Raw genomic sequence first — 15351 nt, forward strand, 5'->3', positions numbered from 1 at the left:
GCCAACAGGTGGGATGGTGGGCATGGAACTTGCCAGTGGAAGTAGGCTGCTGAGGATTTCCTGGGCAGTCACTTTGGAGCGCCATGTCCAGACTTGGAATAAGAGGTCCCAGCAGGAGACGGCTCGTGGCAAATATCATAAGACAAGCAGAGACAGCATTGAGATGGCTGTGGCTGAAGCGCTGCGAGCGATGGAACAACCCACCGGGTAGGGAGGGAACATAAAAGAGCACTGGCTGTGGAGCCCAAGGGGCCAAGGGGGCTGCCCCAGGACGCTGGGGCTAGCTGTCAAGCCCTCTGGAGGTGTTGTGGGTTAATTGACGAAACACTGTTGAAGGAGGGTACCCACCTGATGCCCCGAAGAAGGCACCTTGGGCCCACACCACAAAGCTCAGTGGGTTGGACTTGTAAAACGTGAGTGTTGGGCATCACCTCAAATAGGTGGCTGGGACTTCACCCAGCCATTGAGGTGAGAGCGATGATCCCATCGTATTTCAGACATTGATGTAGCCTGGGATTATTAATGTGTTTTGTTCTCCACTTTTGGAATAATTGTCAAACTTAATTATCTTGATGAAATAATAACTACATGAGTGATAACAATGATAAAACATAACTCACGTTGCATGGTTGCTAGGCAACTGTAAGTCACAGGACAGGCTACAGTCGTATGAATGAGTATGAATGAATGTAATATTGTTTACATGTAAAAATGTCTTTGTACAATAGTCATGAATTATATGGTGTAACGGTAGAAAGGAAATATTTGAATTGATGAAATTACATTCTGAACATTAGGCTATATTGTATGTTAAAAGCTAGCATAGAATTGATTAGTCTGTCTTTGTATGTTACAGTTTCACACTTTCCTTGCAACGTCATTAAACCTGTGGACGTGGGAACGACTGTCTTTAGAGTCTTGATGTTAGGATAGAGTTTAGCTGGCTGTCAGTGTATAAAGCAATACCGAAGACGGCACAACAATATACTTAAAGTACAAAAAGTAAAAGTACTCATTATGCAGAATGTCCCATTTTAGAAGAATGTCTATTTATATTATTGGATTATAATTAGTGGAAGCATTAATGTGTACATCATTTTAATGTAGGCCGTATGCTATGTGTGTGATGTGATCATGACAACATTCTTTGCCTCTGGCCCTATACACATTTAATAAAAACACAGTAGGCCTACTCCTGGTTAAAAATAAAAAGTTGTTTATGGGAATTTCCTGGTAAAATGAAGGTTAAAAAATCTATTATTTTATATTTTATTTTGCTTTTCCACTGACCACCTGCAGTACCCTCACAGACCACTAGTGGTCCACGGACCACAGTTTGGGAATGACTGGTCTATAGAGCTCAACAGTCTCGCCCCTCCTCCGAGAGACCTTGGGTTCCGGAAGTAAATTTCCCATTCATTTCTCCCATTCACGTCTGGAAAAATCCATACATAAAGAGTTTTAGACCATGCCTTAGGCTAACCAGCTACGATGTGACTCATAAGCATACAATATAGCATTTCGACTGAAAAAACGAACAGAAAATCCAAAAAAAAGTCAAAGGTACAAGACTGTGTACATAGTTTCATTATCGAGCGAAGGAACTACTCATCCCATAAACCACCGTGCACCACTGAAGAACCGCTAGCTACAGACGCTAGCTGAGACAGCTTGTAATAACTTTAAAAGACCCTCAAAATAAAACATGAAAATAACCATTAAAATATATAACTGCTGTTACATCAGCTGTAGCCTGCTTTACCCAGTGTTTAGTTTGAGTTAACGTTATTTTAGACTGAATCAAGCTGTCAGCTAGCAGTTAGCCGAATTAGCTGTTAGCTAAAATAACGTTAGCTTCCCGGTGGAGGCTAACGGCAGAAGTGTGGAACCAATCGTGTTTCGTGCAGTGTCGTCAATCCTCGTAAAACAGGATAATCATTTTGGGCATGCGCATGACGGATTGTGCAGGCAGCTCGGCAGCTCCCCCTCCTCACCAGCATGAGTTCCACCAATCAGAGGCATCACTGTGGAATTGTGGGATTGTTCAGGATTGTGGGTAATGCAGTACTTATCCAAGACATTGCAAATAAAAGACATTTATCTCAAAACAAGATTGGTGCCCCATGAACTTTTGGCATTTATATGAGCATATACAATCGCTTAGTCATGTCGTAGCTGGTTTTAAGTCTACTATTGACGGTTACGATTTTATGGCTTATACTCCAATTTTTCAGTGGAGAAATTGCATTGTATTTTTACTTCCGGAACTCGCTGTGGGCGGGACTGTTGAGCTCTATATACACGACGTTCCACTTCCGGGGTTGCTCAGGTGCCGCCGGAAATTCCGCGAATGTCCCTCATTTAGGCTGGATGTCCGTCACGTAAAGGGCTGTCTGACAGCAAGGTAAAGCGGTGAAAATATTCTAAATATATTAACAGAAATTAAAAAAAATTTAGGTGGGCCTTTTTTAGGTATCTTAAATGCATTAAGCTGCTGCCCTCAAACACAGCAGTACATAGCTGAGCTTCCGTGTCGGTACTCCTGTCTGGTTCTTCAAACTGGGGGGCGTGCCGACCGCCATCTACTGTACCTAACACACTGACTATATCCAAGACGTTCCACTTCCGGGATTGTTCAGGTGCCGCCAGAAATTCCGCCGGATGTCTTTCATTTCCGCCGGATGTCCGTTACCTTCCGCTTTCTTTGTGTTGCCGTTCTAAACTAAGGTGGATTTATGAGGACTATGGTTAACTGCTCCTCAGTTGCCCAAGACGATTGTGATTGGTTTAAAGAAATGCCAATAAACCAGAGCACGTTTTCCTCCCATCCTGGGATGCTGTGTGGTCAGACCCTCCTTTGCAGCGCTGTGGAGGAAGGTCTGGCAACGCGAGACTACTAACACACTGACTACGGAGAAGTAGCTCATATAAACACACTTCAACTGGCAAGAGACTAACTTTTCCATGATGACTGTCCAAAATTCTGATACCGTGGAACTGGAATTGTTTTGGTTTTTTTTAAGTGTCAGAATGAGCTAATAGAAAATGTGTATTGTATTCAGATATACAAATTTTTTTTAAAATGAAAACAAGTGAAACTAATAATGAATGTGATTTCATTTCACAGAATTACATTGTGTTGTTCTTTCCTATCCAATATTTTTCTATTTTTCTAAGCAGATTGTCTCTGCTGTATTCTGATGAAAAGTCATGATAACATGGACAATACAAAGCAAAATGATCTTCATTTTCAATTTCATTGAGATCACATAAACAGCACAATACTAATACTACACTGTAAAAATACTCTGCTACAAGTAAAAGTCCTGCATTGAAAATGTTACTTAAGTAAAAGTGTGTAAGCATCATCAGGAAAATTTACTTAAAGTACTCAATTCAGAAGAATCCTCACATTTTAGAAACTGGAAATGATCCAAACAGTTCTGTCAATCAACTCAGTGTTTAATTGTCTAATCATTCCAGCTGTAAGCGTAGGCCGCTATATTGTTTTTGTGTGCAAAAATCTTAATTTGTAAAGGAACTAGTAACGAGAGTAAAAAGTACAATATTTCTCTCTGAAATGTAGCAGAGTAGAAGTAGAAAGTGGCATGAAAAGAAAAGACTCAAGTAAAGTACAAGTAGCTCAAATTTGTACTTAAGTAGCCTACAGTACTCGAGTAAATGAACTTAGTTACATTCCACCACTCTACAACTGCTAGTCACCAGCGGTGGAGAAAGTATTCAGATCTTCTACTCAAGTAAAAGTAGTAATTCAAGTTAAAAGTAAGTTTCAAATATTATTGAAGTAAAGGTAGGCTGCATAGGTATTAGCATTAAAATGTAAAAGTCGTTATAATGCAAAGTGGCTCATTTCAGAAAAATATATATTATATTACTGGATTATTATAAGTGATGCATTGATGTGTAGGCGTCACAAATGTCGTAAAGGTGGGTCTTATTTTTACTTACTTACTTACTGCCCATTATGCCTGTTGCCATGTAGGGCAGCAACAAAGATTTCCACTCTTGTCTGTTTTGGGCCAGTGTCTTTATAGAGCCCCAGGTGTGATGTAGGGTGTTCAGCTCTCCCTCCACCGTCCAGCGCCAGGCAATCTTGGGTCGGCCTCTTTTACGTTTGCCATCTGGTGTCCAGTGAAGGGCAGCTCTCTACGTATTAGATGTCCAATCCATTTCCATCACCTTCTCATAATGATGGTAGCCATGTTGTCATATTTACACTGGCTGAGTAGAAGTTGATTGGAGATGGTGATGGGCCAGAATATTCTTTTTATTTTACGTAGGCTTTTGGTGTGGAAGGTCGACAGCTTGTGGAGATCGCTTTCAGTTGTTCGCCAGCACTCAGAGCCGTATGACAGGGTAGACAGGACACAGCTCTGGTACAGTCTCATCTTGGTGTTGGTGCTGTACTGGGCAGACTTCAGGTTGTTTAGTCTCCGTAAAGTGTTTCGGGCCTTGCTGAGTCGGCTTGTGATGTCATTGCCCGTTCCATCATGGCTGACAATGTTGCCTAGGTAGTTGAAATGGTTGGTCATGGGTAGGTTTGTGTCTTCTATTTGTATTTGTGGGGGGTTTGGGATGTTTATTATCATTAGCTCTGTCTTCATCTGGTTGATCTTAAGACCTATTTGCTGTGCAAAGTTGTTAAGATGACTGGTTTTCTCTTGCATATGCTGATGCGTGTGCGAGACCAAAACCAGCGAAGTCCAGATCTTCCAGTTGAGAGAACAGAGTCCATCTGATACCCCTTGGTTGGTCTTCAGTGGTTCTCCTCATCACCCAGTCCATGACCATGTTAAACAGCACTGCAGACATCACGCAGCCTTGCAAAGTCTTACTTTAGCTACTTTATAATTTGCTGGGTAGATCTATATTCTAGCTAATGTATAATAATATATAATCATTTATTAGTTGACTTATATTTTTTATTAACAATCTGAATCTGCAAAGTAACTAGAGCTGTTGAATAAATGTAGTGGAGTAAAAAGTACATTTGCCTCTGAGATGTAGTGGAGTAGAAGTAGAAAGTAGCAGAAATGGAAATATTCAAGTAGGTAAAAGTACCTCAAAATTATATTTAAGTACAGTACTTCAGTAAATGCTGCTGGTCACTTCTGGTGAAGTCTTAGTTTCATCTTTGTTCTGTTCTACTTTCTGTAAATAAATATTGCACTACATTTATCTTACATGAAGCTGGAGTTTACAGAGTTTACAAAATTTAAAATTAAAACTTTATGGTCGTATTTTTCGACACTTTTGTCGCTTTTCCCGATGTTTTTGTCACTCTTTTCAACATTTTTGTCACTTTTTTCCAATTTTTTTGTCACTTTTCCCGATGTTTTTGTCACTTTTTTCCAAGTTTTTTGTTGTTTTTCCCCCACGTTTTTTAAGCTTTTTCCGACATTTTTGCAATCTTTTTTCAAATCCTATAAAATTAAATTAAACACCCAAATTCAATGAAAGTAGTGAACTGATTCTTTATTTTATTGGGAAGAGCATTGTAGGGAACCATCCACGTCATTTTTTTGTGACAATTTGGTTATAGAAAACCCAAAAATGGGTTAAATTTGACCCGATGACAAATGAAGGGTTAAGAACGGCTAGAAAGTTCAAAAACAATAACTCAACTTACTGAAAAAAACTGTTCTTCAAAGAGAGTGCTTTTACATTAAATCATTGTATTGGTAATACTTACATACTTAAATGTTCTGTAACCTAAAGGTGTATTCATCCATTTTTAGCCACTAGCGGGCAGAAGAAGAAGTTGAAAGACACACAATCTGATACAAACTAATAATGCAAAGTGATTTTACACATCGAGATCAGTTAACTCATCAAGTGCCACTCAGCCTGTGAAAACAGCTGTAAAATGTCTTGTGACTCTGGAGGGAGTTAAATATATAAATTCCAACATTGGATACACATTGTAACAGAACGCCTCCATGACAATGTTGGGGCATATCATTTGAAAAAAATGGATATTTAGCAGGCAGGCAGAGTCTAAATGAAAGACACTGAGGTTTTAAGCTCCATTCAATCAGAGAAATGCAAGTCGCTGATGAATGCAACCCAATTCACTTTCCTTTTTAAGCTGTTTTGTTCAGCAGTCTGCTGGAAATGGGGCTGATGAGAGTGTGAACTGAATAGTAAATGTGAAAGAAAAAAGTGAGAGGAGAGCTTCTGGTATCTTTTTAACCACTGGTGCTCATGGAAGGGAATACAGTTCACAGAGAGGAGGAAGAGTTATGACCAAAAACGTAATTCAAAAAAACATATCCAGGCACTTAAGGTTGGTTACAAAAGGTAATACGAGGCCTTTAACCCATTGGGCAAGACATTTAAAAGTACACCTAAAAAGCAAATGTGTCATAAAGCCAAAACAATGAGCTAAAAAGAGGAAAACACCCTGTAGAGATGCAGAGGTGACTGATACGTTTCTGCCTGTAGTCATTCAATTTAATGTTATCCTGATAATATTGATAACGCAGCTTAGGGCAGTGTTTTGAACGCAGGAGGATTTCTTGTGTTGCGTTAATGTTCTAATGGAGTAGAGGGATTTGGACTTTCTGTGCCAAGCTCCCCTGCAGAGTCCTTTCCGGATACACGATAACCTTTGTTAGATTGCAGGGACTCAGGTTCCATTCAGCCCGAGATTATTTGTTTTAATTTTGTCTGTGTGGAGATGACGAAGTGGAGGGTGGGGGGGTTGTTCATGTGTTCAATGTGTTCATGTTGCAAGTTGTATATTTTGTGTGTTGTTTAAAAAAAAAAATATATCCAGCCATTCAAGGTTGGTTACAATTGCCTTTAATTCATTGGGCAAGACATTTAAAAGTACACCTAAAAAGTAAAAAGAGGAAAACACCCTGTGGAGCTGTAGAGGTGACTGATACGTTTCTGAATGTAGTTATTTAATTTAATGTTACCCTGCTAATACTGATAACTCAGCTTAATTGGGGCATTGTTTTGAACACATGCGTTATGTTTATGTTTTAATGGAGTAGAGGGATTTGGAGTTTCTGTGCCGAGCTCTCCTGCAGAGTCCTGTCAGCACAGTTGCTCAACAACACACAGGCCACAGGTGGGGCTGGTCTTGCTGAGTAAAAGGAGCAGAGCACATGTGTGGTTTATTTTTTTCAGATGTTAGGTGTCTCCCACAGCTTCAGTAATGGGGAACACCACCAAGAAGACAATCTGATTTGAAAGAGGGACTGTGTTTTGCCAGCAGTTAGGAAATAGATAATTTAGCTTTCTTAACAGTAACCCCCAGGGCAACCCCGAAGCACCATTTTTTGTTGATTACTGAACTATTTTTCTCATTTAAGTCTAACCATTAGCTTTTCAAATGTATCAATGTGCAAATGTCCACCGCAACAGTTAACTAGTGAGCAACAATTAAAATACATTTTAAAAATGTATGTGAAAATACATCAATGTTGTTACAAAGTATTTTTTTTCAGAATGCTTTTCTTTTCATATAAAGATCAAATCAGTAAAAAAGAAAACAAAGGATAATCTTTCTTAGATACTTAAAGCTGATTAAAGAAACCAAATTAATTTAGGTTTAAAGTTTGTCAAAGAAATAATGAAAGCAGAACATCAGAGGAATGAGGAAGTGGCAACTGTCAGGGCACCAAATATGATGATAAGTTGTACTCTTTCGTTATTATTTCAGTAACTTTATTTTATTTATTTTTATGACTGTGCTGCTCATTAAGGTTTCACTTCACTCATGTATTAAAGTTCTAGTGATGCTACTAACATGATAAATGGTTGGAAACCCAGAGACAGCGTGCATGCAGTATATTTTGCATAGATATAAAACAATATCTATGATATTTTGTGTCAAACAATGTGGTAATGCATAAAATACAGTCCTTGGAAATCCACATTTTAAATATTCTGACACTGAATTTGTTGTTGCAATGCTATGTTCAGGAGCATAGCCCTGGTAAACAATGTGATGCCTCAGTTTGCAACATGATATCTCCCTTTCTCAGAGTCACAGGTTAATGTGAGATGGCACACACACACACACACACACACACACACACACACACACACACACACACACCAATGGCTGCTGGGTAAAATTGCCCTGAATTGGTTCCAGATCTGGGAGGAAATGATCTGTACCTTCTTAATTCTTGGTAAGCCTCTCCCATTCAAACCCACACACAGAAAGTCCGTCTCAGACGCAGTAATTGTGACATACTGTAAATTATGGCTGCACTTTAATAGCGGATTCATCATAATTTCCATGTGTCCTACAACTACAGGAGAGTCAGTAGTCTGTATCATGATTACTAAAAAACAATAAAAGTGCAATTATCTATACTGACATCATGTCTGTCATGAGTAATAAATGCAAATAAAAACGTGTTAAATGTGCTCAGAAATAGGAAGAAAGACAGCATAATGTTGACATACAAGATACGTTGTTTCTTGAATGTAACATTGATTTAAAACTAATCTGACTGCTGTGGGTTTGTGAGAAAATGTTGCCGTATATATATAAAAGACATCCTAAATAATGAGTGTGAACTTTCAACATGTTGTGACTATGTAAGGTTTCTTTGTGTATGTACGATTCACACACAAGAGTGAATTACATTTCAGAAGCAACTTTTATAATGCCAACAGTTAAAGCTGGGTTTATTCTTCTGTGTTATACATAACTAACCGTAGCATGGGAATTGATTTATAGCTAAGCATCGGATTTCAATCCTTAACTTCCTGTCTTTATATGTGTTTGTGTATGTTATCAAGAGATGTCGTGCTTTAAATATACACCTGAATCACATTCTTTTATTCCCTTTGTGATATAGCAAGAATGGGGCAGTTTGCTTTGCCTAGCAACTGAAAAGAAAACTACTGCCACACAGTCATCGTACATCATAGCATTAGTAACCGTGTTTACAATCTTGTTTTCATTATGATAGTGAAGGTTTGTAGTCATGGGGGGATTATAAGACAATGAGCCCCGTTGTAGTCATTTTAAGTCTCTTTGTAGTCATTTTGAGCCTTTTTGTAGTCATTTTGTCTCTCTTTGTAGTTGTTTTGTGTCTCTTTGTAGTCGTTTTGTCTCTCTTTGTAGTTGTTTTGTGTCTCTTTGTAGTCGTTTTGTGTCTCTTTGTAGTCGTCTGTGTCTCTTCGTAGTCGTTTTGTGTCTCTTTGTAGTCGTCTGTTTCTCTTTGTAGTTGTTTTGTGTCTCTTTGTAGTCGTTTTGTGTCTCTTTGTAGTCGTCTGTTTCTCTTTGTAGTTGTTTTGTGTCTCTTTGTAGTCGTTTTGTGTCTCTTTGTAGTCGTCTGTTTCTCTTTGTAGTTGTTTTGTGTCTCTTTGTAGTCGTTTTGTGTCTCTTTGTAGTCGTTTTGTCTCTCTTTGTAGTCGTTTTGTGTCTCTTTGTAGTCGTTTTGTGTCTCTTTGTAGTCGTCTGTTTCTCTTTGTAGTCGTTTTGTGTCTCTTTGTAGTCGTTTTGTGTCTCTTTGTAGTCGTTTTGTCTCTCTTTGTAGTCGTTTTGTGTCTCTTTGTAGTTGTTTAGTGTCTCTTTGCAGCTGTTTTGGTGTCTTTGTTGTCTTTTTGTGATTCTTTGTAGTCGTATTATGTGTCTTTATTGCCTGTGCCCAGAAGTGGTCTGAACATGAGGCGATAATACAGTATGCCAGCATTTACTTTTTTTCATTTCCACCAAGTGAGGAAAAACAACTTTTATTGCAGCTTTAAAGTTATTCACTATATGCTGAATTTAAGTTAAGTTAATCTGAATATAAGAAGATATAAAAGTGCTTTAAGGTAGTTTGTTTTACTAGCGTTGGGGGTGGCATGCTGTCGGTAATTACTGCCCTGAAGTGACGGGACATCCTCTGCACACATGTCCAACACGTTTCTGGAGCAGAGCTTGTTTTATTGTTTAGACTCTCTCTTGGGCTGATTGTTTCTGTGAGAGACCTCTAGAAATACAAAGAGCCCAGATGGGGAGAGGATGGATGGATGGATGGATGGATGGATGGATGGATGGATGGAGAGAGAGATGTGGAGGATAATAGTGTCTTTGTTTTTGGACTGCTTTCTGTTTTCTTTAATTCTCTTGGGCTGCACTGCCGTACTTCCATGACTTAACATCCTGACACTGGCATGTGTCAAACTGGAGCTTGTGGTGTTCGTCGCTCTGGTGGTCTATGACATACACACACTCATGCATACACACTATTACGCACATACAAACCCACCTTCTTCAATTTATTGTACAGTACACTCATGTCTGGTTTCTACTGGTTAGTAGAAAATTCCTAATTCATCCATCCATGGGCATAAAATAAATGTATAATATTCCCTATAGCAGTGTGTCCCCTAGCTTTGTGGAAAACTTAGGTGTGTGTATTTGGCGAGGGGTTGAGGTGTCAAAAAAACCCGACAAACACGTCGGGAAAAGTGACAAGTGTCAAAAAACAACAACAAAAAAAGATTGTTTGTTTAAATTGCAGGACTTTTACTTGTAGCAGAGTATTTCTACTTTTACTCAAGTAAAAGATTAACACTGGTCATTTTGGATTATAATTGATCAATATATTGACATAATTAATTTACTGTTATGAATGTTTCTCCTTTGAGGAGGCCTCATACTGTCTCAGGAAATCCCCCTTTTCAATTGCATGATTGTTGAGTTCACAGGGGTTAGTAGTGGGGGATTAGCCTAGAAATCTAGACACACCCTAGCGGCAGCAAATTTAATTTGCAGCCAGGGGGGTCTAGGCACTCTCCGTTGGCTTGTGAGCTGGAAAAACCAAACTCTAGTCAGGCCAATCACATCGTGTATAAAGTCGGTGGGTGGGCTTATGGCTGCTGCTGCTGCTGGGAACAGCGGTCTTCTGGAATACTTGGAGTTAAGCTTTTCTTTGAGAAAAGAACAAAGAACGGCACTGAAGTCATTCTTAAAAAAGGAAGATGTGTTCGGAGTTTTGCCGACCGGATAAGGCAAAAGTTTAATCTATCTACTAGCTTCGCTACCTTCTTTGTTGCTCTGCCTGGTTGTAGCGCTATCCTATTGCGTGCAGAGGGAATTTGAAAGACAACCGTTTATCCCGCCCCTCGGATTGAGCCCTGTCAATGGTGTGTTCCCAGACCCAACATCTTGATGTGGGTCTGGCTTGTCAGGCTAGTGGGGGATGGAAATCTATGAAGACATCTACAATGTCAGATATAGCCAGATCTGCATGGCCTGGAAGATGGCTCGAATCTGTGTTGCTTGGCTGTGTTGTGTTGCTTGCATGACTTCCTGTACTGAATGTGGATACTGTTGATGTATAACTGTACTAATGTCTTGCTGCTTCCTGTCGCTCTGCATGACTTCATGAGAAAGCTTATTTGTTGCTCTAGCTGTCTCTGTGGTGTTGACTTCTGTCTGTACATTTGTCCTGTACTGGTGTCTTGATGTTTCCTGTTACTCTGGTCTTAAAACATCTAGCCAAATGACTACAGTTGAAAATTAGCCAGGTGGCTAGTCTCACTTTGCCAGACCTTCCTCCACAGCTCTGCGGAGGAGGGTCTGGCTAGTCCACACAGCATCCTGGGATGGGAGAAAAACATGCTGTGGTCTATTGGCATTTCTTTAAAGGAACACGCCGACTTATTGGGACTTTAGCTTATTCACCGTAACCCCCAGAGTTAGACAAGTCGATACATACCCTTCTCATCACCGTGCGTGCTGTAACACTGTCTGACGCCCCCAGCATTAGCTTAGCCTAGCACAGATCATGCAGGTAACTGGTTCCAACTAGCCAACTGCTCTGAATGTGTGACAAAATAACGCAAACATGTTCCTATTTACATGTTGTGATTTGTATAGTCACAGGGTGTACAAATAACGCCATGATCACCAGTCACGTTTGCTACTAACTAGCTATTCACATTGGTTTTGTTGACTGAAGTAACAGTGCTTTTCGGTGTTGCGCTAATCACTCCGCCCAAATAGCAGTGCTTCCACTTTCTGAGAATATAGTTCCCACTTAGTATACGGTTAGAATATGTGTGTGTCTCATGTGACCTTATTATTTGTACACCCTGTGACTATACAAATCACAACATGTAAATAGGAACATGTTTGCGTTATTTTGTCACTTATTTGGAGCAGTCGGCTAGTTGGAACCAGTTACCTGCATGATCTGTGCTAGGCTAAGCTAGCACTGGGGGCGTCAGACAGCGTTACAGAACGCACGGAGATGAGAAGGGTATGTATGGACTTATCTAACTCTGGGGGTTACGGTGAATAAGCTAAAGTCCCAATAAGTTGGCGTGTTCCTTTAAACCAATCACAATCGTCATGGGCGGCACTAAGCGCCAGACGGAGCCACGGTGCTGCTGCATAACCGCCTCGGGAAGGAACTTGTTTTGTGGAACGTGTACGTTCAAAAGTTGTTTTAGTCGTGCAACAGAAAACTCAGATTGGACAGATAGTCTAGCTAGCTGTCTGGATTTACCCTGCAGAGATCTGAGGAGCAGTTAACCATAGTCCTCATGAATCGACCGCAGTTCAAAATTCCAACACAAAGCAAGCAGAAGGTACCGGACATCCGGCCGAAAAGAGCACAATCCAGCGGAATTTCCGGCAGCAACGGAGCAATCCCGGAAGTGGAACGTTGTGGATATAGACTACCGGTTGGCTAACACTACTGGCACATTTACAGAAATGTTGATTAATGTGCGTTGTCCTTAAAGGTGCACTATGAGTTCCTGCATGGTTTCAGCGCAATTTCATTTTTGTCTCAAATCGAGGGATCTCTCCTTGATCCGCTAGCTGCCTGCCCCCTGAACACACTGTGAAAAAGCCCGGTCTCGGGAGACAACACAGGGGTCGTAAACGTCAAACAAACACTAGAGGCACAGGATAGGCACCAAAATACAACAAACCATGTTCAAGCCAATCACCGACAAGATGGTTGGGGGAGGGGGTGGGGGTTAGTGACAGTTAGTCAGTTAGTCATGACAGTTATGGAAACATGGGGGGAGGGGCGAGCTTGCTCTGTTTTGTTTGAAATTTACTTGGAACGTCAACAGAAGTGACCATGCAGGAACTCATAGTGCACCTTTAAAAAATAAATAAGTGTAAAGACTTTAGACAGGATAGACTCACCAAGAAACTGTACTCTGGGAATACAGCTGACTTCCATCAACAGCACGAGTCTGGAAAATATCAAGAATACCTCACCTATACTGCCACCACTACAAATGACTTCCTCCGCCATCCCCTCTCACACTCAGGGATGAAGTGCTGGCGCCTCCTGGCGTTCACAGATTCAACCTAAAATACAGTATGGTTAGAATGTCTTCTTTCACTGGTGGAAGCAGTACACAGATCCTTTACTTAAGTGAAAGTACCAGTACAATAACATAAAAATACTCAATTATAAGTAACAGAAAACCTATGTAAGTAAGATTTCAGAACTATTATGATCAAAGCTAACCCTACACTTTGCACTATCCTTCATCCTGGACTATCCATTAGCCCATTGCACACACATACTGTATTCTATTCTGTGCACATTCTGCACTCAATCCATTCAGCCTCTTTCCTTTTTGTTCTTATGCAACAGTTGTTTTGTATGTATATATTTGTTTCCTGTATTTACTGTTTATTTCATATTCATGTTTAATATGTTTGTTTATGTTTGCACCATTCCCAGAGGCAAATTCCACATAAGTGTACTCATTGTGGCAATAAACCTTTTTCTGATTCTGATTCTGAAATTGTACTTGTGATATCAAAAGTAAAAGTACTGTCCCAGTGGTTCTCAATCTGAGGGTTGCATCCCTCCAAAGGCTCACAAGATAAATTTGAGAGGCTGTGAGATGATTAATGGGACAGGAAAGAAGAAAAAGAAAAGTTCTGCTACACAGGTTTGTTTTCATTATTTTTTAATTTTCTCTAATGTTTGCTTTTTTTATGACATATGGATAATTTTACCTCTTTAGGCCTCAAACTGTTATTTTAATGATCTGAGAAAAGGGAAATGTCTCTTTAGTGGAATTGATAAACATCGGAAACATGACAAGAGGTGCATCTCATAGCCCTTAAATTGCATCCCCGACTCCTCCACTTGCCTCCCTTCCTCGCGTCTTAGCCCCTCCCACCGAGGAGGCATGGGAGAGACGCAGGAAATCATGGGAGGAGAGAGGAAACGAGCAAATGTGTTTTTAGGGGGATGAGACGTCCTTTCCTCTGAAGCGTCACATGAATTTGTCCACAATAGAGCTGTTTGGAGCAGTTTGTGAACAGTGTTTTCTGTTGGAGATGGTAAGTCTCTTTGGCGGGGACTTTGGGCTTTTTCACTTTGTAAACCTATTACATGCACAAAAAAGATATATAACAATTACACAATCAAGGAAAGGGAAAAAGCCCAAAAACATAATATGAGCACTTTAAACTTTAGCAATGCATTGTGTTTAATAAGCCTATCATGATGTCTTAATGTAAATTCAAATCTTAATCTGTCAAATAAATGTAGTAGAGTCAAAAGTACATTTTCCTCTGCAATGGGAAGTAGAAGCATACAGTAGCATAAAATCTAAGACTTAGCAGTTCCTGTGTCTGTTGACGTAGGAACTGATTGATAATCTATTTCACTCATACTGATGGAAAGACACTGATTCAAGATCAGTAATAAAGAAATGACTGTTGATCACTGTGTAAGCCTGACCAACAACTCGCAGGTACATTGTTTCACATGAGCAGTGGCGGAAGAAGTATTCAGATCTTTTACTTAAGTAAAAGTAATAATACCACACTGTAAAAGTACTCTGTTACAAGTAAAAGTCCTGCATTGAAAATGTTACTTAAGTAAAAGTATGTAAGTATCATCAGTCTGGTACCTTCTGCTTGCTTTGTGTTGGAATTTTAAACTCTGGTGGATTTCTGAGGACTATGGTTAACTGCTCCTCAGATCTCTACAGGGTAAATCCAGACAGCTAGCTAGACTATCTGTCCAATCTGAGCTGAGTTTTTTCTGTTGCACGACCAATATAACCTTTGAACGTACACGTTCCACCAAAACAAATTCCTTGTATGTGTTAAAAATGTACTTGGCAATAAAACCCTTTCTGATTCTGATTCTGATTCAGGGAAATGTACTTAAAGTATTAAAAGGGTTAAAGTAAAGTAAAGTACTCAATGCAGAAAAATCCTCAGATTTTAGAAACTGGAAACAATCCAAACAGTTCTGTCAATCTAAGTGTTTAATCGGCTAATCATTTCAGCTGGACTTGTTGGCCGTTATGTTGTTGGGTAGTTTAATTTATAATACAAGGTTTCTGCAGGTTTCAACAAGTCAAATGTAAGAC

Source organism: Sander lucioperca, chromosome 8 (assembly GCF_008315115.2).
Source record: "Sander lucioperca isolate FBNREF2018 chromosome 8, SLUC_FBN_1.2, whole genome shotgun sequence".
Classification (NCBI taxonomy): Eukaryota; Metazoa; Chordata; class Actinopteri; order Perciformes; family Percidae; genus Sander; species Sander lucioperca.